Source organism: Miniopterus natalensis, chromosome 7 (genome assembly GCF_054644295.1).
Source record: "Miniopterus natalensis isolate mMinNat1 chromosome 7, mMinNat1.hap1, whole genome shotgun sequence".
Classification (NCBI taxonomy): domain Eukaryota; kingdom Metazoa; phylum Chordata; class Mammalia; order Chiroptera; family Miniopteridae; genus Miniopterus; species Miniopterus natalensis.
Window position 1 is genome coordinate 44,006,522 of NC_142087.1, and position 12,097 is coordinate 44,018,618.

A 12,097-nucleotide genomic window follows, 5' to 3' on the forward strand; every position below is an offset into this window, starting at 1 on the left:
AGAGGAAACATTGTAGACAAAGGCCAATTGTCTTTAAAATTCACACACCAGAAAGGGACAAGCTTTAATGCATCTCCCAAAGATATTTAGCATCAAAGATTTGTCCTTCTTGTGTCCCACCTTGGATAATGAAATTTTAAGGGTGAGGAAAGAAATTACTTTTATCCCTTACGTGGGATCCTTTCAAATTTGCTTCTCTCCCACCAAATATTGGCTTTCTGGGGTTGCTCCAGATTCTCTAATGAAAATAGCTTCGTAAAGCACTTCATGATGTTATCCCGGTCACCGGAGCCCATGGCTGGAAATGTGGCCCCTAATTTGCTGACACTGAAGGCGCCCGCAGGCTGGGCCCGCGAGCAGGCGATGGCTTGTGCTGCCTGCGTCCCAGGGCCCACAGGCCAGGATTTAATCTTCAAACCTAGGCAGCTGCAGCTGGGCGCAGCCATGCCCCCCTCTTCCCGAATCAGCACGGGGCCGCTGTGGGATAAGAGAGTGTGGTCCCCGGGTCCCAGAGAGACAAGGTGAGTCAGGCAAGGTCAGAAGTTCACAAGGGAAAGCCAAATCCCCACCCCAGTTCTTCTTAGGTTTTGGGTTTGGACACAATCTCTAAGCCAGCCTTTTTTGCCTTGACTCACACTGAGAAGCGAGCATAGGTATCTTCCCAGGGCTCTGGGGGCTCCTAAGACGAGGTAGAAATTGCCAAGTGAATGGTTTGTGCACTGAATCTTCAGCAGCCTGGTGGAGAGTGGGGATAACATTTCTCGGGGATCTACCTTGAAGGCAATCACTTAGGCATTATTCTGGATGTTTTACACATCTTACCAATTAACTCCCGTTGCAACTCCTTTCCCAATGAAAAAAATTAGAGTCACTGAAGTTAAAAAACTTATTTAAGTTCACCCAGGAAGTGACACAATCAGGATTTGAACAATGACCTGCTGAACTCCAACATCTCTTCTTCGCCATGTTACCTCTTAGGAGTTTTCTCTGAAGAAAAAGGGAGCTTTGGGTTCCATAGGTATTAGTTTCCTATTGCTGCTATAACAAATCACCATAAACTTAGTAGCTCAAAACAACACGAGTTTATCATCTTACAGCTCTGAAAGTCAGAAAGTCTGAAATGGGTCTCACTGGGCTAAAAGCGAGGTGTTGATAGGGCTGAGTCCTGAAGGCTCCAAGTGGGAGTCATCTCTTGCCTTCTCCAGCTTCTAGGGACCACCCGTATTCCTTTCCTCATGGCCTCTCTTCCGCTTTCTAATACATCACTCCAACTTTTGCTTCCCCTGCCACACTTCCTCTTTCTCACTTTGATCTTTTGCCCCCAACTTATATGAACACTTGTGATTACAAGGGGCCCACCAGGAGGATCTCCCCATCTCAAGATCCTTAATTTAATCACATTTGCAAAGTTCTTTTTTTTATGTAAGGTAACATTCATAGGTCTGTGGATATAACAAGGACATCTCTGGGACCGTTTTCAGTCTATTGCACCTATAGATGGGTCCTATCTTTGTCATCACCACTCCACCCCCATGTCCTCTTATGTGGCTTGCACAAGAGTCTTATCTGTCAATCTAAATCACATAAACTCTCTTGGGGACTCCTATTAGAACCTGAAACTTCCAAACTGAGCAATATTTATTTGTACAAAATGGTAAATATCTATCACCTGAAAGTCAAAAACATAGTCGTAACATTTCAATGAGCCAGTATATGGATACTTCTTGCTTTTTGGTTGTTTTGCTAAGAAAGATGGTGACATTGGAACCTTAAAAAGCTATTTGTTTTCTTTAATGAAAATTAATTTCTTTCTGCTTTGAATGTTGAAAAGTTGACATAACATTTAAATCTTCAGGGTAACCAAGGACAGTAGTATAAATCACGTCCTTTCACTCAAAGTAATAGTTTTTTGCTTAAAAGTAAACTGTAATAAGCAGACAAAATAAATATCTTGAGTAGAGTCATTTCCTGTTGGATAAAAATTAACACTTTACCTTGACACTATAATATGTACTTGTTTAATATCCTGTTTATGCTTTGAAGCCTGTCCGTTTCTTTCTTTAATGGGAATCAATATATACCAAGTATTACATGGGTGTTTGGTATGTTGAGGCAGGGGTTAGATTTGTTTTCCTAGGTTGAAGAAACTTAGGAAAAAATATCACAAACCATGTAAAACAAGCATATAAGCTGAATTTTATCTAAATAGAAGGAAAATTTTGTGCATCCAGTACTCTTACAAACTTGTGTTGCTTTAAAAATGGCATCCACATGACTAAAGGATTTGTCCCACTTTAAGTCTCCAAAGTTGTTCCACCTGACTGGAGAGATGGACTCGGGCCAGTGTCAACTTTCTTCGCAATATTACAGATGCTATCTGCTAGGTGCTACGTGACATTCACACATGGGACATACCTCCACAGAAGACATACATGGTGATGAAACTCAAAATAACTTGGAGGGGAAGTCAAGCAGTAGAGTAATTTATAATCACTACAGTTATTAACTCCAAGTCAGTACCAGACAGATCCCACTAGTTTCTGATGGAAACATAGACTGCGGGCTCTATGCAATTCCAGAGTGCCAACTGCAACCCTGTTCCTTTCTCTCCTTACTGAAGAATCATGTTGGAATGAAAGCAAGGAAGAATGAAGTATTGTAAGAGTAATCTCAAACCTGGATTTTGATTTCATTTACTTTAAAATAATTACAAATATATTTGTACAAATATGTGTATAAATATTTAATAATTATAAACATTATTAATTGGTCATTACAGATGAATTACTTAATAAGAAAAAGAAAGTTGGTATAAAGCAGAAATGGGGAGCCTTGGCTATTTTCCAGGACCTTTTGTTTTCTACAGTGTCTCTTTTTATGTCTGCTCTGCACAAAATTGTAAAGCAGATCAAACATACCTTTGGTGTCTCCCACACACCTTGTATGTGGAGTCCCCCTCCAAACTTTCGCACCCACAGCCCTGACTCTGGACTCCCAGGGCCTCTGCAAAACAATCCTGCAGTATTGCCCCACACTAGACAGTTTCTCTTTCTCCAACAAAATGTATCTGTCCAGTGTCCTGTCTCCTAGGACTCCTTTCTGTGCAATGTGAATGTGACCCCTAATGCGCTACTACTCCTCTGGCCAGGCCACATATTGCATTTTAAAAGGTATTTTCCAAACCTTGTCTTGGAGTTCATAGGAGGCAGCAGATATCTTTGAATGGGTGCAGCCTGAAATCTCACTGTATAGAGCTTGTCCTATCAGTAGAGTTGGCTTTTTAGCACTTTGTCCCATCCCTTTAATAACAGAATGGTACTGTCTAGTCCCTGAGAAAAGTTTTACTTTTAACTGAATACTCACATATACAGAATTTACACCTATGAGTTCTTTACTTCTGATTCAAGATGCCCATTGTAAACCCATACAGAGTTTAACTAGCATACAGAGTGATTCCTCCACCTTACTGAGCTCATTCTACCAGCCTCCCAAACTTCTTTCTTAACTTTGGAGCCAACCACTTGGTCACCATGCCCCCATCCTTCAGGGAGCTTCCCCCTTCTGCAGAATCTCTCTTTTCATCTTTTATTCCCATGAGCCTCTTAAAAACCTCCAGGTCTCCCCTCATTTTGGAATTTCTTTCTTCACTTTCATCTTCAGAATGGGGTTGTTGGTCATTTTCTTCCATTTGATTTTGGCTTTTTACTAGTTGGATCTTGATAAGACTTCTTCTATTCATGAAAACAGAGGAGGAAATGAAAAAAACAATCCTGTTAAGGTCAAATATCTTCAAGACAATCACAGTTTTACATTGCCAAGAAAGACTTAGCATAATTCCCCTGTGTTTTTAGACTAAAAAAAGTCTTTGTCTCTTTTCTATCGCTGGAGTTGCCCTAATTTGATATGCACATAACTTCAGAAGGAAGATGGATATAGCCGATGCTTCCTAGAAGGAGAGGGAGGGGAAAATCTATACCGGCCACAGTGTAGTCATTGATTTTATAAACATTATCGGTCACTTATGCCGAGCACTAGGGGTAGTGAGTAAATAAGTCAGACATGGTTTCCTGCTGTCTGAGAGCTTCTGCTCCAGATGCTAGAGCTGGAACAGGCCTTAAAGATTTCTTAAGTCAGTGGTTCCCAAATTATCTATTTAAGATAATTATCTTTATTAATTATAGAATTCACATTATATAATGTGAATTGCTGCTTCTCAGTGCACTGGAGGGAGGAATTGTGTTCAGTGGCTAAATTAAGTTTGAATAGCCAGTTTCCTCACCCCAGGCCTTTAATATGCTAACATACATCTTGACTCTCTGAGGAGCAGAGGGAGAGGATGAGATGCAATATAATAATTTGCTTTCCCCAGACTTATTTCAACACAAACCCTTTTTGATGTGTACCCATTAACATCAACTGTTGACAAAATATATTTCTGTTAATGCTTCCAAAACCCAAGTCCAAATTCTTCTTCTGCACATGAGGAAACTGAGGTGTCCTGGAATGAGGAAGGGCAGAGCTGGAGTCTCCTTCCTATTAGTCCCATGATCTTTTGACCATTTCTTACTGCTTGTTCCTACTATCGTCTCTCATCCCCTGGCAAAACATAAATCAGTATTTCTTCCTTCTTTACCTCCCTCCTTTTCAGATGATGGTCTTGGCATTTGTCTTTTCACATGTTTGCTGGCTTTTCCCCCCATTGTTTATAATATTGGATCTTAAGCTCTTAAAAAGGCAAGGCCAGCTTTTGGACAATTTGTGCTCGGTAAATGTTTGTAGCCAAAAATGATGACAACTCCCCTATGCACCTCTCCCCTCTAGCCTTATATAGACCTTCCTTCTATAGAGTCCCTCCCCATCCCAACTCAGAACTGCTGTCATCTTCTCTGAAATAATTAATACCACCCCTGAAATGGCTTATTCTTGGTATACTCCCTTAAAAGTTTCATTAACAAGTTTTTTTAATTGCTTTTCCGTACTTACACAAGAGATTACTTTATTATTAATACATGTGACTCACACTTGGTTAATACGTGCTGGATGGGATACCCAGAATATTCACCCTCGCATACGGGATAGGTTGTATGGGAGAAATTTGTGAGTATTTGAACTTATGTGAGTATGTATTTAATTACAAAATCTACCTAGCCACAGATTAGGTTATGTGGACATAATTATGATGTTGGAAACCTGAGGGAAGATCTGTATCTCAGTTTAAAAGATCTCCATGTCCCTACCAGGCACGTAGGGGCTCCTGTACTGCCACCTTGTGGTAACTATGCATAAGAGCCAATTAAATAAATACAGCTGACCCCAAAGAAGAAAATACTTTTATTCAAGTGTTATTCGGGAAAATGAACTGCGTTACACTATAATCAAGTGGCTATAGACATATTATTTGGACCCTTAAATTAGGTTTTGCCTTAATATTCAGACCAGCAAATGGTCACACTGAGAGGTCGCTGCACATGTGACCCTCCCACTCTGCGGAGGGATTTCCACAAAGGGAAAACTTGATGGATGAATTAGGAAACACACCAGCGAGCTGTGAAGCAAGCTCTAGTGGGTTATATCAGGAGAGGTGAGCCCAGAGAGAGGCTTTTGTTTTTGCATCTCTGTTCATTCTTTTATTCAACCAGTAATTATTAAGCATCTACCATGTGGCAGGCCCTTGCTAAATGGAGGAGACCTAATGATGAGAAATCTGATGCTGAGACATGGTCTCTGCTTTCATGAGTTTTACAGAGAGCACTGCTTAGATTTGAACAAAGTGAAATTCGATGGAAAGTGATACTTTCATATGTGCTGTCACTCCTGTCTTCCAACGTGCCCCTAAAGTAACTTATGTCAAGTTTTGAGAGAGAGAAGGGAACAGTGACCATCCGAAAGAGCTAGCCAATTAAGACAGTTTTAACACTAAGGAGCTAAGAAACAGAGAAGAGAACCTCCCTGGTAGAGGCCCATCGAAAGGTCATAGTTATGGGTTTAGCCCTTTTAACAGGTGTTTACCGAGGTGGTAGAGTGAGGCTAGCATGTGCTGGAAGAAACAAAAATGTAAAACCTGGCTAATGCCTTCAAGTAGCTGAGTTACCATTGCAAAGCAAGACATATATGAAAAGCTAATTAATTTACATAAGAGATCATAAGTCAGCTTAAAATAAAATGCTAAATGAATGGTACAGGCAGAAAAGGACTGAAAAGAGAAAGCTCCTGAGAGAGACAGCAACTCCTTCATAAGTTCGCCTTAAAGACAGGCAGGAATTGAACAAATAGAGAGGAAGAGAGGGGTGAAGAGAAACCATCCTCGGTGACAGAACAGCAGGAGGGATAAGGGTAAGACACAACTGGAAATGGACACTGAAGACCATGAAAAGTGTTTGAGACTCGACTCTTGGTGTCTGGTAGTGAGCCCAATTTTCTGAGCATAACAGAAATTCACAATGTTCAAAGAATGAGTTCTAATCCTAGGGTTTCTCCTATTTTCCCTCCTAGCCTTAGTGGAGAGCTAGCCAGTTACGTGAGCAGGAAAAGTGTCACCCAACAATAAGGTCATCAGGCTGAAGCTAGAAGTGGGTAGAAGGCCTCAAAGACCTGTTCCAGTTCCCTTCCCTGTCAAGGCCTCTGATTCTCACCTCAGGGAAGAGCCTGCATTTTATCCACAGGGAGCAAGTTCCAGGGTATTTGTCATATCAGAGAAATGACAGCTTCTGGGAGAAGTGCTCAAAGTCAGAAATGCAGGGCTTGAAGCTCAGCTGAGAGATGACCAAGCCCTAGTCAGGCAGAGAGCTGAGAAAAGATCCCTGAGGTTCTCAGGCCGCTCACACTGCTGAGGACCCTGGGAAATCAACTGATCAACATCACCCACTTCCCTTATCTGCTGTGGGTATCCGCTGGGTTCCTGCCACCTCAAGATTAAGTAACCCTCGCGTTGACTAAATTCCCTGTGTTCTTTCCTTGTTATCTGAGTCCCATTAGGTTAGGTTAGGTTGTGTTCCTTTACACTTCATTATTTAATAGCCACATTTTGAAAATTCAAATTCACAAAAGAACTTAATAGCTTATGAATCCTTCCTCTTGATGTAAAGTAAGTTACAGCTCTATGGCATATGATAGGTATCCACAGACTAAGGCCCACAGGCCCACTGCCTATTTTTGTAAATAAGGCTTTATTGGCACACAGCCATGCCCATTTGTTTATGTATTGTCAATGGACGCTTTCACATTACAATGACAGAGTTGAGTGGTTGCAACAGAGACAGAGTGGTCACAGAGCCTAAAGTATTTACAGCCTGGGCCTTTACAAAAGAAACTGCTGACCCCTGGCATAAACCAGATATAATTGAGGATCACAAGAGTGGGGTTCAGACTTACTGAGCAGTCTTATAATCTCTCAAAATCTTAATTTAAAACCTCAAAAATGAAAATAATAATGCCCACTTAGTCTGTCTCATAACGCTGCCCTGAGCAGCAGGTAAAATAGCTCATCAGTATTCAGAAACCATAGACATAGGGCTCCAGCGCTCTCGAGTCCCTACCCTTCCCCTTGCAACTCTGAAGCAGCTCCAAGACACTTCTACCTCCCCAGCGGCAGAGCAAGCCCAATCTTCCTATGTGCCGAAGTCCTTACCTTGGTTGTATTTTTAACCCCTCTCTCACTGCAACTACAAAAGGGCTTCCAAATGTGCCTTTGGCCCTTGTTAGTCTCCCTTTCCCTTTGGTATTTTTGTCACCCACAAGAAATTCAAAAGGGAGCTCAGCCTTTGCCTCAACGGGCGTCTAAGCTTTAGAAGGAAGCAAGCCAGGTGCAGATACCAGAAGGCCACTGTGGCTAAATCCAAGAATGAGTAGAAGATATGTGCAGATGTTTAAAGCATACTGAGAAGACTGAAGACAGTGGTCAGGAGTTTATTTTTGATTTAATGAATAGTGGGAAGTCCCCGGAGGACTGAGTAATAAGACTCAAACAGCAGGTGCAGAGAAGCTCTCAGCTATGGTGGGGAGGCTCCCAAGGGCCTGCCATTTTGTATGGGGCTTCCTCCCAGGCTCCATTGGACACTGGGACCAGGCCTAACCTTACTTTTCATGGCCTCCACACCCCTCGCCCTCTGGTTCCTTGATGATTAAGAGCCTGGCTCTGGGCCTGACAGTGAGCTGGAGCCTCCAACTCAAAGGAAGCTCAGCAAAAACGACCTTGGTAAAATCACTCTGCAGAGCATGGTTGTCAGCGAGCATCTCTCAGAGATTTATGACCCTGAACCTAGTCTCCTGTTACTTAGCGATTCCCTGAATTTTCCATTGAGTAATAAGAGCAGGATAACAGCAGAGCCGCCCAAGGTTAGCAGCCTTCTGAAGTCCACCCTGTTCCACACAACTTCTTCCTAATGGTATACAGAGGAGATTTATTGGGATGTTTTTGCAGACCAGGAAATTGCTACATGATTTTGTCATTGACAAAGGAGCACACGTCACTGCCCAGTTTCTGTTGGACTTTCTCCACCTCGTTAGCTCTTGAACTGGAAATGATGAAAATAGGCCGATTCCTTGTTCAGTTATCAGGTGGGAGGGCAACCCAAACAATATTCTAATTTCATTGTTCTCACTTCAGGGATTATTGATGGCAACTTTAGGGTACAGCTTATATTTGGATTTCCACTCAGCTTCCTGTTCTTGTGGGATTCATTTGAATTGCTACTTGGTTGAGCAGTCAACATTTCTCTTATTATGTCGGTTCTAAACTACTGAGGGAAAACTACAATGTCAGAAGTAATTTTATTCCCACTATCTTTGAAGATGTGTCAAAGCTAGTGATCAAAAGTTGGTTTTTCTACGTAGAAGGAAAAGCTGTGGCTATGGCATCAATTCTGGTTTTCATAGAGTATCTGTCATCTACTCTTCCTTATGGTCAGGGAATTCCCAAGCCAGACACATTTGTTCTAATACTCATTATGTCTGTCCTGGCACAAAAGTAGTCCAAATATTATAATAAAAGAAAATAAGTAGTCCAAAAAAAGCATGAAATAGTAACTGTTCCACTGCTCAGTAAGCACCATATTGGTAATAACTGAACTGAGGGCCCATGGCAGCATCCATATTTGCCACACTTCCTCCATTTCTCCAGTTAGGACCAGTTAGCTACATGGGGCAAAACAAGGAGGGGATATAGTCAAAGACGACTTTTGCTGGGAGATTAGGAGGAGAGCAGGGCTGCTCCTGACAAAAGGTCGAGAGGTTGGAAAGGCGCCCCGTTGTCAGCGCTTCTGGGTTTCCTTTTCCTTGTAGCCATCTCTCTAAAAGGCTGTCTGAGAAACACTAGCACTTCGCTACGGTTGCCTTCGGCGTGGCGTGTCAGCACCCACCGAAGCCCAGGTGTACCAGGGACAACGCCGCTCCCCAGCCTGTGGACGTGCTGAGGGCCACAGGAGGGAGGGGGCGGCCTGCGGGCTCCCAGGCTCCAGCAGCTGCTCTGAGCCACCTCATTTAACCATATTTTCCATCTGCCAAACTAAAAAGGAAGGAGAAGTTAATATGTCACCTTGTAAGAATTAGAAAGGAGTATCGGAGAGTCCTTTGGAAGTAAAGATCCCCCTCACGTCTCCTTATTGCAAAGGAAGTTAAATAGAAAGTAAAACTAGAATGTTCTCCATAGAAAGGTGAGACAAGGTCCTGTCCCACAGCTGTGAGTTGGTAACGGAACCACATGGTCCACGTCAGGCCCCAGGCTTGTCATGCCTGCTCAGGAAAGCAGCCGGGCCTGGCGGAGACGGCCCTCCGCGTCCCTCCCGCTTCCTCGGGCTCCAGCCTCCCTCCCTCCCGCACACGCACACGCACACGCACACTCCCTGTGGGTGGGGGTTGTCTGTGAAGCTCCACTCCCTTCCTTCTCCCAAGTCGCAGTTCCAGGAACTATTGCAAGATCAGCTCTCTCATATTATATTTCATTCAACAGAGGAGCAACTTGGGGGGGTTGGCTTCTGGAACAAGAATAAAAGACCTACAAAATATTAAGAAAGAATCATTGAAAAGAATCTTTTAAGACAATTCTGTGTTCGTGAAAGGGTCAGATCAGCAGCTGCAAAGTCAGTTCATGTTTGTTCCGCTAGCAGGTAAAGATTCGTATTACTGTCCAAGTATCCCGCCGCCTCCAGCACTAGCATAACGTAGCTTCCGTGTGAAAAGGTAACTCCTCGCTCGCCCTCGCGTTATGATCCTCGTGTAACAAGGTGGTGGTTCTAAGCACTTTCCCAGGAATGATGTCATTTCACTCTCCTTGTGAATATCTAAAATAATTGTGATAATGATGATGTATAAACACACCTCTTGGCCCGCTTTAGCCAGGAGTGTTCCTATCTTTTTTAAATTAATAGACTTTATTTTGATCAGTTTTAGGTTGACAGAAAAAGCTGAATTGTTTATGTCTTTTTCAGAGTAGTTTTTCTTCTGAAAAGTTAAGGGGTATTTAGCTGGGATGAAAGTGACTACTTTTCCAGAGTGAGAAGCAACGGGCACGAAGATGAGCATGGACCTGGACTCGGATCCTGACTGCAGGACCTGGACTCGGATCCTGACTGCAGGAGCTGGACTCGGATCCTGACTGCAGGACCTGGACTCGGATTCCGACTGCAGGACCTAGACTCGGATCCTGACTCCTGCTTCATCAGCACCGTGGTCTTCGGTAGGTGAATTCCTCCTTTTCTCATCTCTAAAATGAAAATAACAATAAACACCGCGAAGCAAAGGTCTATAAGAACTTAATGGAATAGCAAAGGTAAGTACCTAGCACAGTGCAGAGCACAAAGCAGGTTTGTTTTATTTTAATTCACGTTGTACCTTAGGAGGCCAAGAAATGGCTATATCAGAGTACCCCACATAAACCTTATCTGGGATTCTGATCTGCATGAATTTACTCTGCCTGAGGGATTTTGTATTTGACTAAGAAAGAAGAAAAGCAGGAAATGGGAGACATCTAGTTTTCCACCCAACCTTGTGAACTGAGATTTTTGATCTGCTCTGAAGAGATGGGATTAGCGGCAAAAAACAACAACAACAAAAAACAAAAGAAAATGGAAAGACAGCCTCTAGACCGGGGCAGGGCTGGCCTGGCAGAGAGGAATGATGAAGGAAACAGTAGGGCACTGGCTGGAGCCCAGCTGAGTATAGCAAGTGCCCAAGAAGACACCTAGAGGCCCAGGGAGGTGGGCCACTCGAACTGGGATCAATGCAATACGGTAAAATGCAAGACAGCCCTGGAAATGGCAAGGAATGCATAGGGGAGCTTTGCCGGCACTACATGGTTCAAGGGTAAACAACTATGGGCAGCAGAATCCAGATGCTAAGGCTAGGTGACCTCATCTGTCTCATAGGTTATGGAACCTGAAGACATTCAGGTTGTGTCCTCAGCTGCGGATGGATGGCTACAAACCAGTCAGCCGGTTCTCAAAGCTTTTCTCTGCCCCGATGGAAAGATAGGAATGGGGACTTTGGAGGCATGCGTGTGAGTGTGTGTTGGAGGGAGGAGGATGCAGTAAGAACACAGGAAAAAAGAAGAAGAAAGCAAAAGGGACAAAGATTCATTTGCTGACCACGAGGGCGTTCGCAAATATCTCTCCCACATCCCATCCAGAAAGATTTCAAGGCCAGGAAAATAAAGGCACCTGTCGGATATGAACTGATTAAAGCATGAGGGGAAACCAGCAAATGTCTTCATTTTCTTATTCAAGGGCTCCTTTTTATAATCAAACACAAGAGGAGAAAGTTTTAAGTAGGTGCCTGAGTCATAAGATATATGAAATGTTTGACATGTTGCTTAGTTCTACAAAGAGAAACTTTCAAATAATTTATAAAGCAACTTATTTTTTTCAGATTTCCACTTTGGAGGAGTCTTGAAATCCAATAAACAGGAATATAAGGACTATTATTTCTTTTAATGTTAAGAAGTAAAGGCTTCCCCTTATACTAATTAACATAATTATGTATCTGTAACTTCAAACTCAAAAAGGCAATGACTCTACTTCAAGGGTCAACTATTTTTGGATCTTCCAGTCTCCTTGCCTGTGAATAATACTTTCGTTGAACCAACACAGCTCTCTGAGAGTGATGT

The 12,097-nt window shown here is 42.8% G+C and overlaps 1 pseudogene; it reads left to right on the plus strand.

Annotated features, from left to right (window-relative positions):
• Positions 1-294: 294 nt before the first annotated feature.
• LOC107535941 (protein PIMREG-like) overlaps positions 295-12,097 on the plus strand; it is a 73,050-nt pseudogene continuing 61,247 nt past the window's right edge.